This window comes from Balaenoptera acutorostrata, chromosome 5 (assembly GCF_949987535.1).
Source record: "Balaenoptera acutorostrata chromosome 5, mBalAcu1.1, whole genome shotgun sequence".
Classification (NCBI taxonomy): Eukaryota; Metazoa; Chordata; class Mammalia; order Artiodactyla; family Balaenopteridae; genus Balaenoptera; species Balaenoptera acutorostrata.
In genome coordinates, this window is record NC_080068.1 from 105,743,307 (window position 1) to 105,769,268 (window position 25,962).

At 43.4% G+C, this 25,962-nt stretch overlaps 1 long non-coding RNA gene across 3 annotated transcripts in view; it reads right to left on the reverse strand.

The window, feature by feature from the left end:
- Positions 1–25,962, reverse strand: part of LOC114238931 (uncharacterized) — a 164,632-nt gene that overhangs the window by 122,845 nt on the left and 15,825 nt on the right. For all 3 annotated transcript variants that reach the window (XR_009008390.1, XR_009008391.1, XR_003624164.2), the window contains exon 2: positions 19,991–20,114. This is a non-coding gene — a long non-coding RNA (uncharacterized LOC114238931). The remainder of the gene's footprint in view (positions 1–19,990; positions 20,115–25,962) is intronic.

Genomic DNA, 25,962 nt, shown 5'->3' on the forward strand with positions numbered 1-25,962 from the left:
TGGGGGGGGGGGACTTCAAGACGGGGGAGGAATAAGACGTGGAGATCACCTTCCTCTCCACAAATACATCAAAATTACACCTACATGTGGAACAACTCCTACAGAACACCTACTGAATGCTGGCAGAAGACCTCAGACGTCCCAAAAGGCAAGAAAATCCCCACATACCTGGGTAGGGCAAAAGAAAAAAGAAACAACAGAGACAAAAGAATAGGGACAGGACTTACACCTCGGGGAGGGAGCTGTGAAGGAGAAAAAGCTTCCACACACTAGGAAGCTCCTTCACTGGTGGAGACAGGGGGTGGCGGGGGGGAAGCTTCAGAGCCACAGAGGACAGTGCAGCAACAGGGGTGCAGAGGGCAAAGCGGAGAGATTCCCGCACGGAGGATCAGTGCTGACCAGCACTCAGAAGCCCGAGAGGCTTGTCTGCTCACCCGCTGGGATGGGTGGGGGCTGGGAGCTGAGGCTCAGGCTTCGGAGGTCAGATCCCAGGGAGAGGACTGGGGTTGGCTGCGTGAACATAGCCTGAAGGGGGCTAGTACACAACAGTTAGCCAGGAGGGAGTCCAGAAAAATCTCTGGACCTACCTAAGAGGCAAGAGACCATTGTTTCAGGGTGCAAAAGGAGAGGGGATTCCTTGCCTGTCTACCCACAGAGGGCAGAGCACTGCCTAAATGAGCTCCAGAGATGGGCACAAGCCATGGTTATCAGCTCAGACACCAGAGATGGGCATGAAACCCTAATGCTGCTGCTGCAGCCTGCAAGAATCCTGTGTGCAAGCACGGGTCACTACCCATACCCACCCTGGGAGCCTGTGTAGCCCACCACTGCCAGGGTCCCGTGATCCAGGGACAACTTCCCCAGGAAAACACACGGCACACCTCAGGCTCTTGCAACGTACGCCAGCCTCTGCTGCCACAGGCTCGCCCTGCATTCCAATTGTAACTACCATAACTCTCCCTCCCCATGGCATGAGTGAGCCTGAGCCCCCAAATCAACCACTGCTTTAAACCCATCCTGTCTGGGTGGGAATAGAAGCCTGAGGGCAACCTACATGCAGAGGTCGGGCCAAAACCAAAGCTGAACCCCAGGAGGTGTGCGAACAAAGAAGAGAAAGGGAAGTTTCTCTGTGTAGCCCCAGGAGCAGCAGATTAAATCCCCACAATGAACTTGATGTACCCTGAATCTGTGGAATACCTGAATAGACAGCGAATCAACCCAAAATTGAGGCAGTGGACTTTGGTACCAACTGTAGACTTGGGGTTTGCTGTCTGTGACTGATTTGTTTCTGATTTTTGTTTATATTAGTATAGTTTTTGGCGTTTGTTATCATTGGTGGATTTGTTAATTGGTTTGGGAGTTTGTTTTTTTTTTTTTTTTTTTTACTACTTTTTAATTTTTTATTTTAATTATTTTTTTATTTTAATTCTCTTCTTTTTCTTTTCTTTATATTTATCTATTTTTAAATTTTTCTTTCTTTCTTTTTTTCTCCCTTTTCTTCTGAGCCATGTGGCTGACAGGGTCTTGGCACTCCGGCCTGGTGTCAGGCCTGAGCCTCTGAGGTGGGAGAGCTGAGTTCAGGACACTGGACCACCAGAGACCTCCCAGGCCCATGCAATACCAATCGGTGAGAGCTCTCCAAGAGATCTCCATCTCAACACTAAGACCCAGCTCCACCCAACAGCCAGCAATCTCCAGTGCTAGAAGCCCCATGCCAAACAACTAGCAAGATAGGAAGACAACCCCACCCATTAGCAGAGAGGCTGCCTAAAATCATACTAGGTTCACAGACACCCCAAAACACACCACTGGATGCAGCCCTTCCCACCAGAAAGACAAGATCCAGCCCCACCCACCAGAACACAGGCACCAGTACCCTCAACAACTCACTGAACCAACCTTACCCAATGTGGGCAGACACCAAAAACAACGGGGACTACAAACCTGAAGCCTGTGAAAAGGAGACCCCAAACACAGTAAGTTAAGCAAAATGAGAAGACAGAAATATGCAGCAGATGAAGGAGCAAGGTAAAAACCCACCAGACCAAACAAATGAAGAGGAAATAAGCAGTCTACCTGAAAAAAAAATTCAGAGTAATGATAGTAAAGATGATCCAAAATCTTGGAAATAGAATGGAGAAAATACAAGAAACATTTAACAAGGACCTAGAAAAACTAAAGAGCAAACAACGATGAACAACACAATAAATGAAATTAAAAACTCTCTACAAGGAATCAAGAGCAGAATAACTGAGGCAGAAGAACGGATAAGTGACCTGGAAGAGAAAATAGTGGAAATAACTACCTCAGAGCAGAATAAAGAAAAAAGAATGAAAAGAATGAAGGACAGTCTCAGAGACCTCTGGGACAACACTAAATGCACCAACATTTGAATTATAGGGGTCCCAGAAGAAGAAGAGAAAAAGAAAGGGTCTGAGAAAATATTTGAAGATATTATAGATGAAAACTTCCCTAACATGAAAAAAGAAATAGCCAATCAAGTCCAGGAAGCACAGAGAGTCCCATAAAGGATAAATCCAAGGAGAAACATGCCAAGACATATATTAATCAAAGTATCAAAAATTAAATACAAAGAAAAAATATTAAAAGCAGCAAGGGAAAAGCAACAAATAACATACAAGGGAATCCCCATAAGGTTAACAGCTGATCTTTCAGCAGAAACTTTGCAAGCCAGAGGGGACTGGCAGGAAATATTTAAAGGGATGAAAGGGGAAAACCTAAAACCAAGATTACTCTACCAGCAAGGATCTCACTCAGACTCAATGGAGAAATTAAAACCTTTACAGACAAGCAAAAGTTAAGAGAATTCAGCACCACCAAACCAGCTTTACAACAAATGCTAAAGGAACTTCTCTAGGCAGGAAACACAAGAGAAGGAAAAGACCTACAAAGGCAAACCCAAAACAATTAAGAAAATGGTAATAGGAAATACATATCAATAATCACCTTTAATGTAAATGGATTAAATGCTCCAACCAAAAGACATAGACTGGCTGAATGGATACAAAAACAAGACCTTTATATATGCTGTCTACAAGAGACCCACTTCAGACCTAGGGACATATACAGACTGAAAGTGAGGGGATGGAAAAAGATATTCCATGCAAATGGAAATCAAAAGAAAGCTGGAGTAGCAATTCTCATAACAGACAAAATAGACTTTAAAATAAAGACTATTACAAGAGACACAGAAGGACACTACATAATGATCAAGGGATCAATCCAAGAAGATATAATAATTGTAAATATTTATGCACTCAACATAGGAGCACCTCAATACATAAGGCAAATGCTAACAGCCATAAAAGGGGAAATCTACAGTAACACAATCACAGTAGGGGACTTTAACACCCCACTTTCACCAATGGACAGATCATCCAAAATGAAAATAAGGAAACACAAGCATTAAATGACACATTAAACAAGATGGACTTAATTGATATTTATAGGACATTCCATCCAAAAAGAACAGAATACACTTTCTTCTCAAGTGCTCATGGAACATTCTCCAGGATAGATCATATCTTGGGTCACAAATCAAGCCTTGGTAAATTTAAGAAAATTGAAATCGTATCAAGTACCTTTTCCAACCACAATATTATGAGACTAGATATCAATTACAGGAAAAAAAACTGTAGAAAATACAAACATATGGAGGCTAAACAATATGCTACTAAATAACCAAGAGAACACTGAAGAAATCAAAATCAAAAAATACCTAGAAACAAATGACAATGAAAACACAATGACCCAAAACCTATGGGATGTAGCAAAAGCAGTTCTAAGAGGGAAATTTACAGCAATACAATCCTACCTCAAGAAACAAGAAACATCTCAAATAAACAACCTAACCTTATACCTAAAGCAATTAAAGACAGAAAAACAAAAACCAAAAAAACCCCAGGTTAGCAGAAGGAAAGAAATCATAAAGATCAGATCAGAAATAAATGAAAAAGAAATGAAGGAAACAATAGCAAAGATCCATAAAACTAAAAGCGGGTTCTTTGAGAAGATAAACAAAATTGATAAACCATTAGCCAGACTCATCAAGAAAAAATGGGAGAAGACTCAGATCAACAGAATTAGACATGAATAAGGAGAAGTAACAACTGACAGTGCAGAAATACAGACTCATGAGAAATTACTACAAGCAACTATATGCCAATAAAATGGACAACCTGGAAGATATAGACAAATTCTTAGAAAAGCACAACCTTCCAAGACTGTTTTCTATTTCTTCATGGTTCAAACAGACCAATCACAAGCACTGAAATTGAAACTGTGATTAAAAATCTTCCAACCAACACAAGTCCAGGACCAGATGGCTTCACAGGTGAATTCTATCAAACATTTAGAGAAGAGCTAACACCTATCTTTCTCACTCTTCCAAAATATAGCAGAGGGAGGAACACTCCCAAACTCATTCTATGAGGCCACCATCACCTTGATATCAAAACCAGACAAAGGTGTCACATAAAAAGAAAACTACCGACCAATATCACTGATGAACATAGATGCAAAAATCCTCAACAAAATACTAGCAAATGGAATCCAACAGCACATTAAAAGGATCATACACCATGATCAACTGGGGTTTATCCCAGGAATGCAAGGATTCTTCAATATATGCAAATCAATGTGATACACCATATTAACAAACTGAAGGATAAAAACCATATGATCATCTCAACAGATGCAGAAAAAGCTTTCGACAAAATTGAACACCCATTTATGATAAAAACTCTCCAGAAAGGAGGCATAGAGGAAAATTACCTCAACATAATAAAGGCCATATATGACAAACCCACAGCCAACATCATTCTCAATGGTGAAAAACTGAAACCATTTCCTCTAAAATCAGGAAAAGACAAGGATGCCCACTCTCACCACTATTATTCAACATAGTTTTGGAAGTGTTAGCCACAGCAATCAGAAGAAAAAGAAACAAAAGGAATCCAAATTGGAAAAGAAGTAAAGTTGTCACTGTTTGCAGATGACATGATACTATACATAGAGAATCCTAAAGATGCTACCAGAAAACTACTAGAGCTAATCAATGAATTTGGTAAAGTAGCAGGATACAAAATTAATGCACAGAAATCTCTTGCATTCCTATACACTAATGATGAAAAATCTGAAAAGAAATTAAGGAAACACTCCCATTTACCATTGCAACAAAAAGAATAAAATACATAGGAATAAACCTCCCTAAGAAAACAAAAGACCTGTATGCAGAAAACTATAAGAAACTGATGAAAGAAATTAAAAATGACACAAACAGATGGAAAGATATATACCATGTTCTTGGGTTGGAAGAATCAACATTATGAAAATGACTATACTACTCAAAGCAATCTACAGATTCAATGCAATCCCTATCAAACTAACAATGGCATTTTTCACAGAACTAGAACAAAAAATTTCACAATTTGTATGGAAACACAAAAGACCCCGAATAGCCAAAGCTATCATGAGAAAGAAAAACGCAGCTGGGGGAATCAGGCTCCCAGACTTCAGACTATACTATAAAGCTACAGTAATCAAGACAGTATGGTACTGGCACAAAAACAGAAATATAGATCAACGGAACAGGACAGAAAGCCCAGAGATAAACCCACACACATATGGTCACCTTATCTTTGATAAAGGAGGCAAGAATATACAATGGAGAAAAGAGAGCCTGTTCCATAAGTGGGGCTGGGAAAACTGGACAGCTACATGTAAAAGAATGAAATTAGAACACTTCCTAACACCATACACAAAAATAAAGTCAAAATGGATTAAAGACCTTAATGTAAGGGCAAACACTATAAAAACTCTTACAGGAAAACATAGAAAAAAGAGTCTTTGGCATAAATCACAGCAAGATCCTTTTTGACCCACCTCCTAGAGAAATGGAAATAAAAACAAAAATATACAAATGGGACCTAATGAAACTTAAAAGCTTTTGCACAGCAAAGGAAAACATAAACAAGACAAAAAGACAACCCTCAGAATGGGAGAAAATATTTGCAAACGAAGCAACTCACAAAGGATTAATCTCCAAAATATACAAGCACTTCATGCAGCTCAATATCAAAAAAACAAACAACCCAATACAAAAATGGGCAGAAGACCTAAATAGACATTTCTCCAAAGAAGATATACAGATTGCCAACAAACACATGAAAGGTTGCTCAACATCACTAATCATTAGAGAAATGCAAATCAAAACTACAATGAGGTATCACCTCACACCAGTCACAATGGCCATCATCGAAAAATCTACAAACAATAAATGCTGGAGAGGGTGTGGAGAAAAGGGAACCTTCTTGCACTGTTGGTGGGACTGTAAACTGATGCAGTCACTATGGAGAACAATACTGAGGTTTCTTTTTTTTTTTTTTAATTTTAAATTTTTATTTATTATTTATTTATTATGTTTATTTTTGGCTGTGTTGGGTCTTCGTTTTTGTGTGAGGGCTTTCTCCAGTTGCGGCGAGTGGGGGCCACTCTTCATCGCGGTGCGCGGGCCTGTCACTATCGCGGCCTCTCTTGTTGCGGAGCAGAGGCTCCAGACGCTCAGGCTCAGTAGTTGTGGCTCACGGGCCCAGTTGCTCCGCGGCATGTGGGATCTTCCCAGACCAGGGCTCGAACCCGTGTCCCCTGCATTGGCAGGCAGATTCTCAACCACTGCGCCACCAGGGAAGCCCCAATACTGAGGTTTCTTAAAGAACTAAAAATAGAACTACCATACGACCCAGCAATCCCACTACTGGGCATATACCCAGAGAAAACCATACTTCAAAAAGAGTCAGGTACCACAAGGTTCATTACAGCTCTATTTACAATATCCAGGACATGGAAGCAACCTAAGTGTCCTTCGACAGATGAATGGATAAAGAAGATGTGGCACATATATACAATGGAATATTACTCAGACATAAAAAGAAATGAAATTGAGTTATTTGTAGTGAGGTGGATGGACCTAGAGTCTGTCATACAGAGTGAAGTAAGTCAGAAAGAGAAAAACAAATATCGTATATTAACACATATATGTGGAACCTAGAAAAATGGTACAGATGAACCAGTTTTCAGGGCAGAAGTTGAGACACAGATGTAGAGAACAAATGTATGGACACCAAGGGGGGAAAACCACGGTGGGGTGGGGATGGTGGTGTGCTGAATTGGGCGATTGGCGTTGACATGTATACACTGATGTGTATAAAATTGATGACTAATAAGAACCTGCAGTATAAAAAAACAAACAAACAAACAAACAAAAAACCAATTAATACTAAACTTTCTTTGGGTTATTTGTATGGAAATATGTTAATATAAATGTTTCAGACATTACATGAAATTTCTAAAAATCTTATATGTTCTGGTATAATGTTATAAGTCATAATTCTAGTTATTACTTTAAAATGTGTATCTCAGAAATAACTAAATTTCCTTGTCAATTGCATTATTATGAACTTTCATCAAATCTTTAACCGTGGTCATTTTTAAGTCTTTTGTCATTTACAGACAGTTCTGGGTGTACTCTGATGCTTTTGCAAAAATGTTCCTATAAAAGGGTTTCATCTTCAAGGATTTCATGGAAAAGACTCTGACAAGTACAGGTTTCTGGTAACTGACTATACTGCTGAACTGAATGAATAAGCATTTTCAGAACTCTAATGGAAAACTGAAGAATTCATAAAAGTGCTAACAAAAGATCAAGATAAAAAAAAATTAATTACATGGGACTGAGTGAACTGATGAGGATGATTATAATTTTGGGACTTTCTGTTTGATAAAAAAAAAAATCCCACAAGGACTCAGAGGCAAAAAATATACAAATCAATTTTCACTGCAAAGTAAAGGAGCTGTTACAGTGGAGGATTACTGGCCTGAATGTCAATATTATGACATAGTATGAGTGTGTTTCGTGTTTGGTAATTGCAGTCATTGTTGCTTTTGTTGTGGTCATCCATTTACAATGCTTGGTGTCAATTTATTTATCTCTTGTAAAAATAAAATACAGTGTGTGTGTGTGAAAAAAAAAAAAAAAGAAAGTCCATCCTGAGGGGACACAACCTCTGAGCTCTGCAGGAGGGTGCTCTAAGGAAAAACCTGAATAGACCCCCATGGTCTGATTTCAAGAGCCCCCTCATGGAGAACAAGGAAAAACTTTCTTCTACCCTGAGTACCACAAACACCTAGAACAGAGCCATACACAGAGATGACTTTCAGTCAAATATTTGAGCAAGAAATGTAAAAGGAACCATAACATTATCTAAAGGCACCCTTCACCCTGGCAAAGTCCTCCTAGCAATCCCAGGACATCTCCAAGCTTTATCACTGAGAAGATGCATCCTAGTAAAATAGCCTGGATGCCAGCAGACCCATCACCTGCTTTTCCAGTAACATCTACCGATAAAGCCCAGTCACCACTCTACCCTCTCCCATCAGCCACTCTGGTCTACTGCTTCTACCCAGAGCACAGAATGGATGTATACCTCTGGGCCATCTCCAGAAGGCTTGTTAAGATACTTCTTGACACCAAGCACAGAAACCCCTGACATTAACAAGGACAATGAGAACCAAGTTGTAGTCATTTGTCTATACAGAGAGACCACTTAATTAGAAACGGGTACATTCTCATATCTAGATTCACAGTCGAAGGCCACTAAGCTCTGTTAAGGGCATGGACAGGTCTTCAGCACTGATGGTTTTGGGGTGAGGGCATGATCCGACTTTCCAGCTATGTTAGCAGTCTCCCAAATTACCCAGACTTTCCTCATTAAGTGAAGGTAGTTAAGTATCCAAGAAACAAACTATGCTTCTTTTCAAACTACTTATGGTTAAGACAGGAGTTCTGGATGATTCTTCTGGAAGAGATGCTGTAGGCAGAGTAAACTTTTCACCAAAAGTTGACCACTAGCTAGTATCGGATAGTCCCCAGGGAGGAAGTGACATTCTTGGTGAGCAATGGCGTTTTCCTGGGATTTGGTTGATCTGCCCTGTTCATCTGATATAATCAATTTGTGTGTGGCGATGGGTGAGGTGCCGCACAGAGCTACAGAGAGTCCCCAAATAAAGACTTGGAGCCTAGCAAGAAGATTGGGGGGTGTCTCTAGAAATGGGATAAAGGACCCCAAACCACTCAAAGGCCCTTGATATCACCTTTTCAGTACAACCACCTCTATTGATTTTGGCTGCTTCTTATGCCAATCAGAAGGGATTCATCCAGATTTGCTTCCAACCCTGCAGTTCATCCTCTGAACTTTCCTTAAAGGACCTGTGGCCCTGGAATTGAGACTCACAGACCTATCAGGATGTAAAAGGAGATTTCACTAGATGAGGATAACCCCAGGACAAAAAGATCTGCTTATTTCCAGATGGGCACACGATACACATCCTTCCTGAGATGTGTGCAGTGCTGCACCACTGATAATCCCTGCACTGGGAGTGCCAAGATGCTCATCCCCCTCTGCGAATGGCCCTTACTCCAATGAGAACTGCCTCACGCAAGACTCTGCCCCTTCCCTGGGGGGGGGGGGGGGTCACGTTCCCTGGCTGCTCTGAGGTATCCAGAGGTCCAGCCATGTTGCTCAGTTCAGGGCAACTCTGGAGGTCCATTCTTGCTTCAGAACTCCTCATGGGGCTGGTTGAAACTTCTGTTGAGGATACGCAATTGAACTTCTCCTTCTGCCCTATCTTGCTGTCTTTACTTCCTTTCCAGTGCTGTTCCCAAGTGCACTCCCTATAAACCTAATGCATGTGAGTCATCATCAAGGAGTCTTTTCCAGGGAAGCCAAACCCAGACACTTGACTTCTATGGTCCTTCGAGGAAGACAATAAGGCAGCTGGCAACCACCACTAAAGCCTATAGGACTGAAGTATCCCTCTCCTGTTCTCTAGTAAGCTCTTTAGAATGATAAAAGCTCCAGTGCATGTGCATTACCAACTGGGAATGGATCTCTCAAGATCCTTCAAGCCATAAATTTGCTATGGTCCTTCACCAAGTTACTTCCTAGAGCACTTAAAGGAGAGAGGAACCACGGAGTTCCGAAGCACCTCCCTGCTCAGAAATCGCAGGGGAAATGTTCAAAATCCTGTGATCCAAGACCTCACAAGTGTCTCCTTGTACAAACTCCAGTCATTATGGCATGTGCCACTCCATTATATTTTGTGTATGAATGGCAGTAAGTATAGACCTATCAATAATCACGTTAAATGTTGATGGACTAAATGCTCCAATCAAAAGGCAGAGGGTGGCCGCTTGGATAAAAAACAAGACCCATCTACATGCTGCTTACAAGAGACTCACTTCAGAGCTAAAGACAGATTGAAAGTGAGGGGATGGGAAAAGATTTCCTGCAAATGGAAATGACAAGAAAGCAGAGGTAGCGATACTCAGACAAAATAGACTTTTAAAGTATATAACAAAAGACAAAGAAGGGCATTACATAATGTTAAACGCATCAATACAAGAGGATAACTCATTAACATAGGTACCCAACAGATGCACAAATGGGCATTCTTCCCATAACCCAGAGAGGTCCTCTCAGGCTCTTCAAGGTGGGCAGGAAACAAGGTTTTCAGCAATAGGACTGGGGCGAGGAATGTTTCACTTCCATAGGGCAGTCCAGATACCTGCCCAAGGGATGTACTTCATCTCAGTCATGGACAGGGATGCCTTCCTCCACCTTAAGTCTGCACTGAACACAAGTCAATTAGGAACCAAATAGCAACCCAGAACTTTTCTGGCAGTGTGAATCCACCCAAGTGAAGGAAATGATGTCATTTCATAAGACAAAGGGTCAGCCGTCAAAGGTCTGCTTGATGTGAGTGCAGAGGCTGAGTCCAGCCGTCTCCCTCACATTTGCCAGGCCGTATGTCAGCTTTCACAATGCAAATCCCATCCTGAAAACACAGTCTGACACGTGACTCTGTTGCAGTGCTTTATGTAAAGGATGTATGTTTGAATTCAGTTTGGAATGAGATGTACCTCTGGCTACAACAAGGTCCCAGCTAACCACGTTCCAAGCATTCAAAGGCTCCACCCTGGGCTATTTACATTTATGCATGTCATTATCCCCTAAAAACTTATTGGAGGCTACATGATTGTCTTTAAGCCTCATGATAGCAGGCAACCTCACAGATGATTTGAAAAGCTTCTTGAACCAAAGGGAAGGAGTAGAATTTTTAGTTGACAAATAACAGACTGTATTATTCAAGGTGATGGTCTAGGAAGGTAAGATGTTGACATGGAATGAAGTCATCTTTAGGCCACTTAGGCACAGAGGAAGATGGAGAAACTCAGGTACTATCTTCACAGCTGCTTCAATGCTTGCCCCAGCAAGAAAATTCCAGAAGCCCACAGGCTTCATTTAGAGACACTTCAAACAGATTTCAGTACCCAGCTGCCTGGGTACTGCTACCATATTAATTGCTCTGCAGCTCAGAGGGGCTGGATTCTTGATGCAGCTCAGTCACCGAGCAGGAACCAAATTGAGAATTTTAGTCTCTGAAGGACATCAAATGTGGCAAGATGTTATGGTGCCAGTTTTTAATGGAGAAATTTGTACATTTTCCTGTATCAAGAGACAGATCATGAAGGAATAAGGAAAACTAAAGACACCTGAAGTGTACTAGTTCCCTGCAAGTGTCACACAGGCTCAGAAGTACCCCCTGGTTGTCAGTAACAGGCTAACTGCCTATAGGAGTGACAGGCCTTGTGCTTCATTACCACAATCACTCAAGCAAGGTTTACAGAGCCACATGTTTCCCAGTGTAGACTTCTTATCTAGATTCTCATTCCTTGGGGATGAGCTACCTGTATGCCATCCCATAAACAGGAGGCCTAGCCTTTTCAAGGAGAAAGACATTGAACACGAGGATTCTCTAAGGTTGAAGCCATAGCCAAAGACACCCAAGAGGTGACAACCTCTAATCTTCAATTCTCTACAAATAAAATTTAGAGAACAGAACAAAAACGGTTGCCACTCCCTTTAAGCCATTCTAAGACCCCCAAAAAAGCCCACTGGGCTGTACTTAATACTCAAACTTCATTAGAACAATTATTATCACGTATTTGCCAACACTCATTTTGGTCATGGGACATTTTATCCAATGAGACATCTGTTTACGCATAGCCTGGCCTGTTGTCAAAATAGAGGCCAGCCAAGGTATCTCCTCCCCTCCACCCCCAGCTCTGCAGAGAGTCTGAAGTTTCAACTCCCTTGAGCAGACTTTTCAAGCCCAGCTCCCAGCACTCCAGATCTGCCAGCACTCAGGGTTACAATCCTTTGCCCAGACACACCCACCTCACGCTGGGCCCTGGGCTTGGTCTAGGAAATTCCAGGACATTTGTTCAACTCAAAGGTAACACCATGTCTCCAAGTATAGGAATTGCTGATGACCAGCTGTCCCAAACACAAGCCCTTTTCCTCATCCAGCCCAGCCAGGACCTGTACTTCATGGTTAAAAATGAAGCGGGCAGAGAAGTTCTCTCTTTTCCTGAAGAGATAAGTCCGCAATCCTTCCATGAAAGAATCCTTCCTTCCCTCCTTTCCTCTAAAGGAGTCTTTCTACTGGCGTCATAGCTCCCTTCACCCAAATGTCAGGCAACACTAATGCTCAGGTAAACTGAAGAGATACCCAGTAGCTTATGAAGATGGTACCAACACATCTGGCTTGTGAACCATACTGATACCATCCAGGTGTCCAAGTTTCCACATGGATTAGAAATAGGCAGTGAGCATTACATCAGTGAGCATTACAACACAAGAATCTAACCAGAGGCAGATCCAGAAAAGCACAGCCTGGAGCCATTCAAGCCACCCAGGGATCGAGTCAACTCCAGGTACCTCCTCATGGCAAACTGATCGTCACTCTTCAAATAACCTCACCACCACATCAGGTCTCTAAAAAGGGTGAAGGCTGATGTTCTTTTGATGTAAAGAAAATGTGTCTTGTATTCTAAACCTCCCCAGACAGAGGATAGATCTCTGTGAATGTGACCTTTATTCTATCTGCTACAGTCTGAGGACAAATGTGTGAATAGAGCTATAGTCAATGGTTTCATTGGCAACGACTTCATTTATGGTTAAAGAAAAAGAAAGAAAAATTCAAGCAAGGAGTAAAGACCTCGAGTCAGGCACAGCTTCTTGGCTTGGAAAAGTAGGTGATTACACCTTGATACGTAGTGAGCAGCTCACTGAACCTAGGCCTTAGGACCTTTTCCTGCCCAGGCCCTACTTCACCCAACCCCCCCCCCCCCCCCACTGGCTTGACAGTAAGGCAGTTTGCACCTAGAGTACCCACTGGCAGAAGTATCTGCTTCTCTGAAGTTAATTTTCTCACACCTTGAGAGGGGGTTTGATGTAGGGCTGATTACCACCTAAAGATGCCACAGGAGTCAGGCAGCTCTTGCTGACAACCCCACCCTATGGTGGTCCCTAGGGCATCCCTTTTACTATGATCTCCCATACCTGGGGCAATTGTTAAGGCCCAGTGAGCAGGTCACTGTTTTGCATTTCTATCCATCCAGCATCTTGGGCTGGAACCCCAGTTCTCCTAAAGAAACCTGGATTTCTAGATTAATAACACGTCCGTAACAATTAGTGTCCTGCCTCAAAAGAACTGGAACTGGTCCTCCAGGACTCATGTTTGGAAGACAATCAGAAAGGTCCTGGAATATGGAACAGAGCAGTGCTTTGGAGAACTTCAGTAATGAGACCAGAAAGGCTTCCCAGCACAGAAGAACTTTGACCACTGGTTCAAGATGACCAACCAGAGTACTTCTTTTGTGTGCCTACTCCCTTGGCCAGTAAAAATAGAAGTCACCCTGCATTTGATCAGAGGTCTTTGTGATTCCTTGTTTCAATGAGACATTTGGAGTCCCAAGACAGATGACAGTGAACTACCACAGCTGTCATGGAGGTATGATCTTTATTAGTAAAAAGCACTACTTCTGGCATTTAGCATGCAGCTCCTGATCTAGTGAATACATTATTCAATCCTCAGTGAAGAGAGTATCAATTTGCTTTCTCATGGGAAAGTCAGCAGTATACATTCATAGCCTCATCCTAGAGTTATGTCAACTTTCCTACTCTCTACAATAAAATCTACAGAAATATTGATTATATTGGCATTCCAGATTATGTTGGCGAGAGCGGCCAAGATGGGCGAGTAGGAAGACCCTGAGCTCACCTCTTCTCACGAGCACACCAAAATGACATCTGCAAGAAGACCATCAATAAAAAAGACTGGAACCTATATTGGCGTTCCACAGAAGATCCTGCTGGTCTAGTTTATTACTGACATTGTTTTGTTAGAATTGAAGACCTATGTGCCAGAATGTGGTAGGTAAACCTACAAAGATTCAGGGCCTGCCACATCACTGATGCTCTTAAGTGTCTAGGGCATGCAGGACATCACGTCCTACTTCCAAATTAAAGGACAATTTACTGCACCTTTTATCTCCTACCATGAAGGAAGTGTAACTTCAAAATTGGTAGGCCTCTTTGGATTGTAAAGACAGCATATGTCACACTTGGGAAATCTGCCCCTAACCATTTTTCAATGGGCTCCAAAGCCTGCCCGTTTTGAGTACCTGTGGTCTGGCCATTCAAAATACAACCTGACAGATTTCAGTGTTAGCCACACCCATGGTAGGAATAGATGCAAGTTCCTGCAGAACTCAACAGGAATCTTGATTATATTGACTTTCCACAAAAGGTCTTTCTGGTCCACCTTATCATTGGTGTTATATTGTTAGACCTGAAAATCAGAAGTAACAAGTACTCTGGAACACACCTATGGCCAGAATGTGAGAGGTAACAGCAGACCCCTAAGATTGCAGAGTAAGTTCATACATTTGCCCATAGAAAATTTAACTTGGAAATCGGCTCCAAGTACAACACTGAGACTTAATAGAGACTGAATTCCTAGCCATGAAACATCAAGTATGGGTTTAGAACGTCCCATGATGAGCTGGACACTGTAAGACTTAAAAGCATAAGGTCCAATGGGCACCAGTGTTACACAGGTAATAGTGTATTTGTGGAAAGTCGCAAGCAAATCTAAGGTCACATTTAAGTTACAAGGACAAATGACTCCACACCCTCATCATCCCCTATCTCTGTTGCACTTATACCTCTCAGCTCACACCTGTGGCCCCGTGAAGAAACCCCTGTGACAAGGAGAGAAAAGTAAAGCCCTGGTTCATAGACAGATTCATTCAATATGTAACAATGAATTGTTAATGGATGGCTGCAATCTCATGACTCCTTAGAAGATACCCTAAAGAACACTGAGAGAGAATCCTCCCAGTGGGCATAAGTTCAATCAGTACACTTGATCATTTCTTATGAAATGAGGGGGTCTAAAGTGGGTATTCAGAATCCCACGCATTAGCAGATGGGTTGGCTGGCTGCTCAGTGTCCTGGAAGCAGCGAGATTAGAAGATTAGAGACAAGGAGGTCTGGGGAAGAGGCATGTAGAAGGACCTACGGGAATAGGCACAAGCCCTAAGTTGTTTGTTGTTGTTGTTTTTTTTAATCAAAAGGCAGTGCCTACCAGATCATTCATCACAGAAGATGTGCTCAGTAAGTGGACAGGATGACTTGTCCAGAAGTCAGCCGGTTTCTGTGCTCAGCCCCCTAGTTGCTTGCAAAAAAGTCTACCCATTTCATGGGCCCAACATCATGGCTCCCTCTCAAAGCCAATCTAGCTACTGCCATTGTTTTTTGTTTGTTTGTTTTTTAATATCTTTATTGGAGTATAATTGCTTTACAATGGTGTGTTAGTTTCTGCTTTATAACAAAGTGAATCAGCTATACATATACATATGTTCCCATATCTCTTCCCTCTTGCATCTCCCTCCCTCCCACCCTCCCTATCCCACCCCTCTAGGTGGTCACAAACCACTGAGCTGATCTCCCCGTGCTATGCGGCTGCTCTGCCATTGTTTTAAAGCTGGCCTGTCAGCAACAGAAACAGATGTTAAACTTCCATATGGTGCCACCCAGGCTCTTGTTGACAAGGTGATTACATCTGACCTCTCCCCTCCTGAGAGAAGCATCCATCCTTCTGTGATAATTATTCTGGATTTGAATTTACCTTCCATGCCCTGGCACTTCCACGCACAGTGCCTGTGTTAGCACCATTAGGGGCTTCCAGAATACCTCACTTACTGCAGTAAAGCCCATATTAAGTCACCTGGAACAAGCGATCCATCTTACAGAGACACATGATCACAGAAACCTTGATTTTATCGTATATTAACAAGAAGCTGCCAGACCAGCATGTCATTGAAATGCCCTCTTACATGTCCAGGTAAAGAACCAGATTGACGATGAACTGCAGAGATGGGGTGTTCTGTAAGAAACCCACCACACAGATCTCCGTTTAGGGAAGGACGTGCTGCTTGGTAGGGAGCACAGCCAGCAAGAGCCTCCAGCTGGCTGTCAGTCCCCCAAGGGCAGCCCACATCCAGGGGCCAAGTGAGCCAGGACAAAAAGTCCCAGCCGTATCAGTCTGGTGTGGGATGACTAACAGAAGATGCCTGCCATGGCACTCTCCACCTGGTTCTTGGTCCATCTTCCATCCCAGTCTGACTTCTGCCTAGACCTTCCTTTGCCCCTCTGATCAACATTATATACTCCAAACCCTTGCATTCCTAAGTCAGCATCTCAGAAGTCTCCTTTCCAGGAAACTCAACCGCACAACCACCATGAAATATCAGTAGCAGTAGACTCAACGTGGTCCAATGGGTATAAGGAATCATACCGGTGATTCCTGCTTTCACAGTCCACCTGAGTTTGCTAACAGTTCAAGACGGGAACTGCAACTTGAAAGTATCATGCTCATCACAATGGTGTTGGTGTACTTTGCTAGCAAACTAGTGGCCATTAAATGATGCTGTGTCTCCAAGAGCTAGAATATAGGTCTGGGAACCAAGGAGTGGAATTAAGTTTCTCCCTTGTCTTAACACCCAGTGACCCAATTGGGAAATTTGTGCTTTCCATCCCTACAAGTTACGTTCAGAAGGTCTAAAGGTCCTAGATCTAGATGCTTATACCAAGGGACACAAACAGTGCTCTTTTGCCAGTAGACTATCAAGATTTTCTGCTACATGAGAGGAAAGGGAAAAATGATTCATTGGAATGTTGCTTGGTTCTTCCACATCCCATGTTAAGCAAAAATAAGCTATTGCAGCAAACATGGCCTGATAAGGTCACCAGGGGTTCAGACCTCTTAGAAGTGAAGGTCTTGGGCACTCACCAAAACAAGCAACTTAAACCAATGGAAGTGTTGGCATCTAGGGTTGAGAGTAGAAAGAGATAAATATTACATCTTATAATGATGGTCCTTATAGACAACCTGCAGCTGTGACTAAAGATCTGGGTGCTCATAGCTGCCCATCACAGGTAGACATAGAGGTATACCACACAGCTCTCTTCTCAGAAGAGCTTGCTGTCCATCTGTGAGGAGCATGGTTACCCAGTAGCCTCCAGCTGTTAGCCCACATTCTTGGAGTGGCTCCAAGCCAGTGATGGAGGGAGCCTAGCCATTCCCATCCAGTGTGGGATTACTCAAACTGGTCCTCTGCTCCAGAGCTCCCTATGGGACTGGCAGAAAATGTCAGGGACACATTACGGTCTGACAGCTCCCTCTGCATAATCCTGCCTCTTCCCCTTTTTCACAGGTGTTATCCCCCAGTAAATCTTCGGCAGTCCTAATTCTCTTGGCATATGCTTCCCAGAGGATAACAGTACAACCACTGTAAAGCATCAGCGGCAGTCTACTCAACATGGTCCAAAGGGCAGGAAGAATCAGGAATGTGATGCTTTCCCTCAGGCCACCCAAGTTCACCAGCAGCTTCGGGAGACCTCTCCAGCACATCCATGGCTTCCCCACCTCATTGCCTGCATGTGTTTGCCTGACTACTTTCTTTACTACCATGGGAGCTCGCTCTGCCACAAAGTGGAAACTACAAGGGAGTTAATGTTCTTGAGGGTGCCCACTCCCCAGCTAATGAAGCAGAGATAGTCACTGAGTGACTGTCAACCACCCCATCACATGGGGGTGTTATCAGATGAGCATTACACAGTACCATATATCAGAGGCTCCCCAGTGGAACTGAACCCCAGATTCCCATAGGAGTAAACCCACTTTAAAACAACCTTTGACATTCTCCTTCCCCAGTACTGCTTTCCTCACATTCACTTACGCTTCCTGGGATCACCTACCACCCGTATCCTTGTCTCAGCGTCTGCTCTCTGAGAAAGGCAAACTAAAAAGTCTGATGTTTGTGAGATTACAGTCAGATTGAGCCCAAAATTCAGTGACACTCTGTTAGGAATGAAGGTTTGTGCCCACCCCCCACCCCAATTCACATATTGAAGCACTAATTCCAGTGTGAAGGCAATTCACACTAATTCCAGTGTGAAGACATTAGGAGGTGGGGCCTTGGGAGGTAATTAGGTTTAGATGAGGTCATATGGGTGGGGCCCCCATGATGGGATTAGTGTCCTTCTAAGAGGGAGGAGACTAGAGTTCCTTTGCATTTTACCTTATGAAACAAGAGAGTCATCTGCAAGCCAGGAGGAGAGTTCTCACCAGGAAGCCAATCTCCTGGCACTTTAATCTTGGGCTTCCCAGCATTTTCATCCCTTTAGACCCAGCAGGTCTCTAGCTTTTCAACCTTCCCTTGCCTCCACCCCATCCGAAAAGGCTGCAGTGCTTCAGCTACACTCTCCCCAGTACTGTTTCCAGATTCACATCTCTGCTTCTCTGGAAGAAGTCTGGCTCTCAGTGAAGGTGGCCACTGAACAAGGGTGGAGATCGCACTGATGGAGAATGCAGCCTCACCCTCCCTGGCACTGAGCAGAGGTGTGTGTGTGCCCATCCCCAAGCCCTTCCTGTTCCTCCCTGAGTCTGATCCGGGAGGCTCCCCTCTCAAAGTTGACATCTCAGACAATCTCCCAATCAGTGCACGAAAAAAAGACAATCAATGTTCAAAAGAAAAAATGTTATGTTTGCAGATCAGAGCAGCAGCTAAGCCAAGTGTGAAAGGGGGAGAAGGCTAACATTTTTAGAGCTAAGGAGCATTAACCACAGGAATAGTTTAACATTTTGTAAAGATCCTGTTTGAACCCTTTTTTCTGCTTGCCCTTGTATGTCCCTTTAGTACGTCAAGACAACTTATTCTGTCCTTACCTCTGCTGGTAATATACTTGGAGTGCCCTTAGGCTGTTAATGAAACACAAACATCGAAGTTGTTTGCCAGATTCTTGGAATAGTCCTGAAGGCTCTTTGTCTGTCTGATTTCTAGCCAGGCCTGGCCTATGGAATCTCGACCTGGGAGCCTGGGGCTGGGCTCTCACTCCTGGTTCTAGTGTCAACAGAAATCCTCTTTCTAGAGGAAGCACTTTACTGGCAAGTTAAACCATAAGCTTAAGAAATTTCTCTCAACGGTAGAGGAAGTCTGGATAGATTTAGATTTTCCTGAAAGCCTAGCAATTGAAATGTAGTTGTAGACCACTGGGTATGTTACCAACGTGCGATATACGTAAAGTATGTTTCAATAGACGCTTTAGACTTTGCTAGAATCACTACAAATAGTTGCTGGATATCTATATTTGAGTCATGAAGTTAGAATTTTATGGTTTACCCCTGTACCTTGAATACTCAAAAATCAAAGATTTAGATTCAAAGTAAAACACGGTAACTGCTACCTCAGATTACGGTGATTTGTCATGTTAGGCTTTCTGAATTTGTAGAAAAAGCCTAACTGCTTCTTATATCCTTTAACAATTTCTGGTGCCTTCGTCAAGTTCAATTTTAAAATTATGGTTCAAAGGGAAGTTTCAGGCTTTATATTAATATTTTAGATAAGAATTTCTCATTACAGATGAAAACTTATGCCTGAGGCCACATGAGTAACATCACACAGTTCACAATCTACAGGATTCTGAAGAAATGAGCTTACCTGCTTAGTGCAGCACCCTGGGCGAGCCAGATCCCAGGCTGTCCAGCAGGAGTGGAATCAATTACGTTTCAAAAGGTAGGTGAGCTTGGTATAGGGGGAGGCAAGTCACACAGGATCAAGATACCTAGAAGGAAAATAAGGCAAGAGCAAAGATGGTTAGGCAGAGGAAAGATTCCCCGCTGATGTCCTCAAAACCCATTCTTGAGTCCCCAGAGTTTCCCGCCTGGCTGCTGGCTGAGGGGAGTCCTTTGGCACCACCTGGTGGCCCGAGGGCATCACAACAGCAGACATGGAGAGCAGAAGCCTGTGGAAGCTTGACATTCTGGTCTCCCAAGCCCACCCTGGGAGATGCTATGCTCCCTACGAACATCAGACCTTGACCTAGACAACCGAAATCTTGGAACACCCCTAAAACCTACTCAGCTCCAGGGTAGGCCTGGGCACGTCTTTTCTCTAGCTGCGTCTTCTCTGCTGGCCCTGCATCAGGCTCAGGGCTGGGCTAGCCCTGGCTAGGCTCACTACATGACCTCCTGGCCAGAGAGCACCAGAACACAGACCCCTAAGGAGCTCCCAACCACGTCCAACTTGAAGCAGCTGGATGAGTCAGAGATGCTGTTCACAGGCAGCAAGACGTGCTAAGATGAGACAAGCCCATCTCTGGAGAAGCTGGAAATGCGTTCTCTTTAACATGAAGGCACCCAGTCACATCAAGCTAAGCAGGACTTGGGAGAAGTCCTCTCCCAGGTCCAACCTGCAGGTGGAGTGATCCTGGTGACCAGGGCCTAACATTAACATCCCTGCTTAGATGGTTTCTATGCTCACTGTTTATCAGACCGATGAGTGACATGCGGCACCTGCTTGTCACAGCCAGCATCCCATGACCACCTCTAATACACCCGGCTATCTTAACTGCCTCAGGTGAGGCTTGGAGAGCATTTAATCAAGAACAAATTGCACGGAGTCAAGGAGATGGTTCTGCGTACATATTACGCTATGCTCACTATGTATGTGTATGTCTAAGTATGTTCCTAATAAGAGATCTTAAAATTCACGTTGTCGGGCTTCCCTGGTGGCGCAGTGGTTAAGAACCTGCCTGCCAATGCAGGGGACACGGGTTCGAGCCCTGGTCCGGGAAGATCCCACATGCCACGGAGCAACTAAGCCCGTGCGCCACAACTACTGAGCCTGCGCTCTAGAGCCCACGAGCCACAACTACTGAAGCCCGCACACCTAGAGCCTGTGCTCCGCAACAAGAGAAGCCACTGCAATGAGAAGCCCGCACACTGCAACAAAGAGTAGCCCCCACTCGCCACAACTAGGGAAAGTCCACATGCAACAACGAAGGCCCAATGCAGCCAAAAATAAATAAATTTATTTTAAAAATTCACTTTGTCATGCAATAACCAGAGGGAATAAAGTAATTTCGATGGTTCATTCCTTTCCTTAGCAGTAACGTGTGAAGAATAAAGGGTCAGAAATATGGGGCACAGCAGCATTTATACTTTCCATTCCAAGCCATGGACGAGGACAGTCTAGTTTGAAAGCCCATAACCCTGCCCAAGTTGACAGAGCTGACAAGTATTTTCCAAGGATGGCTTCAGTGTATATTTTGAAACTATAATATACCCACAGTACAAGAACAGCAAAAGTGAATTGCCTAATGAGCCAGTTAAGGTGGTGATTTTGTCAAATCCACTCACTGCCATCTGGCAGAAGTGATACATTTCAAAGTTTCACAGACAAAAACCATGATCCTTACCATAAAGCCCTTGTTATATACAGGTAAGTCAAAGGGCTTCATGTAAATGTTTACTCTTCAATCACAATTTACACTATTGGGGTCGCTCTCGCCTTCTGAAATGGCCCACACTCTGTCTATGGAGTGCGTCTCTATATATAAACGTTTTCACTTAAAAAAACGAATTTACACTACTGGAAGCTCAGAAAGTCAGGCCACATATCACAGATGACCCTGAAGAACTTGGTTAACCTGCAGGTTGCTTTTATAGCCCTACCCGCCTGCACCTCCCCAAAGCTGCATCATGGGCCAGCCCCCAGCAGTGCCGGCACTCGACTACCAAACGGAGACCAATAGGGGACACATGTGACAAGTTCTGGCCACTCTGACAGCCTCCTCCCCTCTGTGAGAGCAAGGGGCTCAATCCTCTCTTCAGTCTCTCGGCCAACAGCTCCCTCTGGCCAGAGCCCCTCAGCACAAGGACCGGTACCCCCTTCTCTGCAGGCCCACAGACTACCTCTCGGAAGCAGGAATTATTCTAGGAGAGTGAACTCAGACTCAACAGGGACGGTAACTCCTTGGAGATTCTCTGGGCTCTGAGGGGCACAAGCCCTGGGGTTATAAGGATGCCCCATGTTTAGTGCTGGGGCGGAGAGGGCAAGCCGGCGGGCAGTGCATGTCCTCCCCATTCTGCATGGCCACTCGGGTGGGCACACTAGCCCCCTTCAGGTGAACACACAGCTTGTACTTGAGGCTGACCTTCAAAGAAAGGGCTTGGGACATCCAACCTCTCCTTACCAGCAGGTGCCCCAGACGGTTGTACCAAGTTATCAAAAATGCCTCCATGGCCCCCACAGCCCTTTCTGGGTACTTCTCTCACCAGGAAAGACAGGTCCAGCCACAGAAGACCATCCAGAACCCCCAGACTCAGTCACTCCAGGGCAGGTAGGTGGTGGAGGGCAGGAGACCACACACCAGGATAGCTTCACAGGTATACCTCATCTATGTGCTTCACTTCATTGCATTTCCCTTTTTGTTTTTAAACAAATTGCAGGTTTGTGGCAACCCTGCGTCGAACAAGTATCAGCACCATTTTTCCAACAACATGTGTTCACTGTACGTCTGTCACAATGTGATTCTCACAATATTTCGAACTTCATTATTGTATTTGGTACGGTGATCTCTGATCAGTGATCTTTGATGTTGCTATTATAACTGTTTGGGGGCACCATGAACGGCACCCATATAACTGTGTTCTGACGGCTCTACCAACTGGCCACTCCACCGTATCTCCCCCTCTCTTTGTGCCTCTGAATTTCCTGAGATACAACAGCATTGAAATTAGGCCAATGAATAAATTCTTAGAGGCCATTGTAGGGTTAAATGAAAGGAAGAGTCGCATGTCTCACCTTAAATCGAAAGCTAGAATGATTAAGCTTAGTGAAGAAGGCAGGTCAAAAGCTGAGAGAGACCGAAAGCTAGGTCTTCTTGTGCCAAACAGTTAGCCAAGTTGTGAATGCAAAGGAAAAGTTTTTGAAGGAAATTGAAAGTGCTTCTCCAGTGAATGCGAAAGCACGAAGAAAGTTCAACAGCCTTATTGCTAACATGGAGAAAGTGTTACTGCTCTGGATAGAAAAGCAAACCAGCCACAACATTCCCTTAAGCCAGAGCCTAATCCAGAGCAAGGCCCTAACTCTCTTCGATATGAAGTCAGGGAGGTGAGGAAGCTGCAAAAGTTTGAACCAACAGGCAGAGGTTGGTTCAGGAGGTTTAAGGAAAGAAGCCATTTTCCCTAACTTAGAAGTGCAAGGGGAAGTAACAACTGATGATGTAAAAGCTGCAGCAAGTTATCCAAAAGATCTAGCTAAGATCACTAATGAAGGTGGCTACACTAAACAGATTTTTTTAATGCAGAAAAAACAGCCTCATATTAGAGAATCTCAGAGCTGAAGAGAAGTCAACGTCTGGCTTCAAAGCTTTAAGACAGGCTGACTCTTGTTCGGCACTCATGCAGCTGGGGAATAAGTTGAAGCCAATGTTCATTTATGATTTCAAAAATCCTAGGCCCTTAATTATGCTAAATGGACTCTGCCTGTGCTCTGTAAATGGCACAAAGCCCGAATGACAGCATATTTTGTTAACATGGTTTCCTGAATATTTTAACTGTTGAGACCTACTGCTCAGAAAAAAGATTCCTTTCAAAATATTATTGCCCATTGACAATACACCTGGTCACCCAAGAGCTCTGATGGTGATGTAAGAGATTTACGTCATTTTCATGCTTGCTAACAACATCCATTCTGCAGCCAGGGATCAAGAAGTCATTTTGACTTTCAAGTCTCATTATTTTAAAAACATTTCATAAGGCTATATAGCTGCTATGAGGAGTGATTCCTCTGAATCTGGGCAAAGTACATGAACTTTCTGGAAAGGATTCGCCATTCTAGATGCCATGAAGAACATTTGTCATTCGTGGGAAGAGGTCAAATAAACATTCAAAGGAATTTGGAAGAAGTCGATTCCAACACTCATGGATGACTGAGGGGTTCAAGACTTCAGCAGACGAAGTAACTATGGAGGTGATAGAACTAGCAAGAGAACTAGAGTGAGGTGGAGCCTGAAGATGTGACCAAATTGCTGCGGTCTGTAACACTTTAACGGATGAGGAGTTGCTTCTTAGAGAAGAGAAAGGATCTACCTGGTGAAGATGCCATGAAGACTATTGAAATGACAAAAGATTTAGAATGTAACAGCAACTCAGTCAATAAAAGCAGCAGCAGCAGAGTTTCAGAGGATTGACTCAAGTTCTGAAAGTTCTATGGGTAAAATGCCAAACAGCATTTCATGCCACAGAGAAATCGTGAGAGAGAGTCAACGTGGCAGACTTCGTTGTCGTCTTATTAAGACATTGCCACAGCTACCCCCCAACTTTCAGCAATCACCACCCTGATAAGTCAATGGCCATCAACATCGAGGTGAGACTCCCCACCAGCAAGAAGGTTATTACTCACTGAAGGTCCAGGTGGTGGTTAGCAATTTTTAGCAATAAGGAACTTTATGTACAGGCTATTGCACACTTAATAGACCACAGTGTAGTCTAAACAACTTTTATCTGCATTGGGAAACCAAAAAACGTGTGACACTGATATTCGCTTTTTTGTGGTGGTCTGGAACTGAACCTGCAGTATCTCCAGGTATGCCTGTAATGCATAGAACTGGCCCCCTTCCAGGATTCCTGTAAGGATGTAAACTTTTAATGGCCAGTCAGTCCAAAGAACTTCTAAAAGCGTGATAATAGTTCTCAAGTCTTGATTCTGAAAGATGGGATTAAAACTAATATTTCTATTTTTACTCATCACTAGACAGACCCTCTACCCCCAGGTATCGAGGACAAGGCCTAGAAAGATCCCCCAAAATCAAAGGATAAGCATCATGGTGAACCACTCAAGGCTCAAGACTGGCTGCCTAAGGGAAGTCAGGCATGTTCCTAAGTGTTGCAGAGTACAGCAGGAAATCTCGTGAGGCAGAAACAAGATGCTATTAAAGAGCTGCAACGTGGTTTCTATTTTCTGCCATTGGATAAGGAGTCAATGGCTTCAAAATCTGAAACTACTTAACAGGGAAGATCTTCATATAAGAATTCATTGAGAAAAGGACTGAGATTTCAGTTCTGTTGACTCTTAACCACCAATGATCCACAAGTATCCTTGAAGAAAGAATCTTGACCCCCTGAATGGATGGCTGGGCTTCCTCTTCCAGAGGTTAATGTAGCAGATATGACCTTACTAGATGTTCAGTTTCAAGTATGAAACTACAAGGAGTTGATTTTGTCACCTGTGGGGGGTCTTATTCCAAAAGGACCTTAGGACCTTATGTCTTCTACATAGAAGCACCTCCAGAACCAGTTCATTGTTTGACAGTTCTTCAAAGTGCTAAGCACAGAATTACCATTTGACCTAGTCATTCCTGTTAAACACTCAAAAGAACTGAAAACATGGATTTCAGCAGTTACCTGTACACCAGTATTGACTGCAACATTCACAAGAGCCAAGACGTGGAAACTCCATTATCCATCAACAAGTGAAGAGAAATAAAACTTGGTATATCCAGGCAATGGACTGTTATTCAGACCCAAGAAAGGATTGAATTTCTGACACGTTGTACAACATGGATGAAATTTGAAGTTATTTAGAATAAATAAGCCAGACAAAAGGACAAATGCTTTGTGATCAAA